The following is a 3,478-nucleotide window of genomic DNA, read 5'->3' on the forward strand; positions in this document are numbered from 1 at the left end:
GTTGAGAGAAACTATGCAGAATATTGTGACTAATAATATTCAGTTTTTAATTATCTATTTATTTTTCCAATTTTTTAATTGTTATCTTTCAATGTCTGTGAGTCACACACATGCTTGGATATGGTGCTTGTACATTTTAGTTGTGGTGGTTGTTCTTTATTTGCATAGTTGGAGATAGGAGTGACACTCACACACTTATATTTGCAGTGTTGCTAAAAATCATTTGTGGTTGTCAAATATGAAAGATAGCAGATTTGCTATTCAAAACTGAGATCATTCTATAATGTAGCAGCAGGGTTTGGACTTGTAACCTTATGCTTGCAAAGGTTCTAAGTTACTGATCTATTTCTTCAAACCCACTAATATTTTGAGTATAACAGGTGTAATATTCCTCTGTACATGACCATTTATATACTTTTTCAAATACTGTGATTATTCAAAGATCAATCAGGATAAATCTATAACCTATTATGTTTTATTTGTAAACTTCAATATATCTTACTCTTTTATAGTTCATGCAACACTTAATGGTTTTTTTGAGCAAAAATATTTTACTTCTCAAAATTATATTGGTTTATTGGAGCATTCTTCTGTTGTTTCATCTTAATTTAACTATGTCTTGCATTTGCTGGGATAACAGGTGATCAATGATGAAGTTAGGTGGTACAGCTAGAGTATATACTTGAGCATAAGAGAAGAAGTTTGGGAGACTAGGAAAATAGTGGAGGTGAAATATGTCTGCCATAGAGGCAGGCTGGAGGGTGGGAGGGGAAATATGGGAGCATTGTTGGAAATTAGTAGACACTGGTGAAGAGATTGGTGTTGAAATATTTTACAACTAAAGCTTTCAGAAATATTTTTGTAATTTTTTAAATCATGATGATTCAATAATATTTTTAAATGCATGTCAGGCATCAGCCTAAATTTCTGGATTCTCCTTTGAGCACCTAGACATTTAAGAACATGCGACTGTCTTCATGCTCTATTAGACAACATTTCGTATAAACAGCCATTTGTATTTTTCTTTCTTATAATAAAATGAAACAGGAGTAATAATGAGTAAGTACAAAGTATCAATAAAGTGCTAGCATGATGTTTAGACATTCATATATATTTAGTAAAAAGTGAATCAGATATCAATAAAGAAAAAAATGAATCAAATGGATCAAAAATCTTGAGATTAAAACTGAATCTATAAAGTACATTGAGGAAAAATGCAGGCAGAACACTTCAATACCTAGACCTCAATGAGTTTTTAATGATATGATGCCAGTGGCAAAGGCTACAGAATCAAATCTGAACAAATGGGCTATATCAAACTAAAACTGGCAAAAGAACCACGGGCTAAACGTAAGACAGCTAACTGAGTGGGATAAAATATTTTCACACAACACATAAGATAAAGGGTTGATATTGAGAATATACAAAGTACTTATAAAGGTTAACCTCTAAAACCTAAAATCACCATAAAAATGGGAAAAGGAAGGGTGGAGAGATAATATAGAAGATAGAGTGCTTGCCTTGCATACAGCCTACCCAGGTTCTAACCCCAGCATCTCATATGCTTTCCAGAACCAGCCAAAAGAGATTCCTGAATGCAGAGCCAGTAAGCAGTAATCTGTAAGCACCACTAGGTGGGACCCCAAAACAAACCAAAAATATTTGGAGAGGAACTGAACAGACACTTCTCTGCAACTGTACAGACACTTCTCTGCAACTGAACAGACACTTCTCTGCTGAAACCAACAGTGAGCCAAGCGGCACATGGGGAAAAAAAAAAAAAAAAACTCATCTTCACTTATTAGGGAAACCCAAATCAAAACAATAATGAGATATCACCTTACACCAATTAAGATGGAACACAGCTGGGAAGGATTTGTGTTGCTGGGCTGTGATAAAAAAAGGAAAAACTATGCTCAAAAACACAAACAAAAATAAATCTACAGATCACTGCTAATACATACACAGTTATTACACAGTTAATGTATTTTTAATTGCATGGCTAAAGTAGGTATTTAATCAATGATAAATCCGTTCAACTTCACACTTACCTTGACAAAGAAGCAAACATATATAATTTCTTGGCTTGGGATGGGTGCTGAGCTAGCTGGAGGACTTAGAAGATGCATAGCAGATGCAATTCATACCCAAACATGTATATGACATATTACAGAAATTCTGAACTTTTTGGTTTGATAAATGTACACATTCAAAACATGTTAGAGTCATAAGGAACTTCTATATGAGAAAAATTCATTAGTCATATTAGAAATTTGTACCAAAGTAGTCTATAAATGTTTAAATAATAAGCATACTACATATGACAATATATTTTTAAACATAACTAAACATATTGGTGAGAATAAAATTATTTTTGAAAATCATTGGTACACATTGCAGTTCTAATTACAATAGCCAGAATCTGGAAACAACCCAGAAGCCCAACAACAGATGAGTGACTAAAGTAGATATACATAGTGGGATACTATGTAGCCATCAGAAAAATAAAATCATGAAATTTTCCTAGACATGGATGGACATGGAAACTATTATGCTGTCTGAAATGAGTCAGAGGGAGAGATAGACACCAAATAGTCACACTCATCTGTGAAATTTAAAAAATAAAATAAAATAAAAGATAGTATGGTAATAATACCCAGAGAAATAGAGATGACATTTGAAAGGACCAGCCCATGATTTGAAATTTATCACAAAGATTGGTGAGCACAGTTAAAAAAATAAATACACCAACATCTATCATCATAATGGTATTGAGTGAGAGAAATAGAATGCCTGTCTTGAAGATAGGCAAGGGGTGTGGGAAGAGGAAGATGGGTAGCATTGGTGGTGAGAAGGTTCCACTGATGAAGGGGGGTGCATATTTTATGACTGAAACTCAACTACAAATATGTTTGTAATCATAGTGCTTAAATAAACATTTAAATAAATTCATAGGTGCATAGAAGGAGGCTGGAGATGTGGTTCAGTTGAAACACATTGTCTTGCATGTATGAGGCTCTGGAATTGATTCCTGACCACTGCAAAAGCAAAATATCAAGCCAGAAGTGACATATAGTTAATGGTAAAGAATTTATAGCACTTGGATGGTGTTGGTCATATGCAGTAATTTTGTACATCAATAGCATAAAATCAACGTTATTACATGCTACCTATCATTTTAAAATAATTATTTTAACGTGTTTAATATCTCCATATAGAGCATAGTACTTTTTTGGTTCGATTTCCTAAAATTTGTTCTTAAAAGTTTAACTGGGATTGCCTTAAATTTGTATATTGATTTTTGTAGAAAGGACATTTTAACTATATTAATTTTACTCAGTCATATATATATATATATATATATATATAGTCTCTTAATGGCCAGTTACATTTTAATAGTCCTTTGTAATTTTTGTTGTATAGGTATTTCATCTCCTCTGTTAAGTTATTCCTAAGTATTTATTTGTTTTGGGTGCAT

This window comes from Suncus etruscus, chromosome 9, assembly GCF_024139225.1.
Source record: "Suncus etruscus isolate mSunEtr1 chromosome 9, mSunEtr1.pri.cur, whole genome shotgun sequence".
Classification (NCBI taxonomy): Eukaryota; Metazoa; Chordata; class Mammalia; order Eulipotyphla; family Soricidae; genus Suncus; species Suncus etruscus.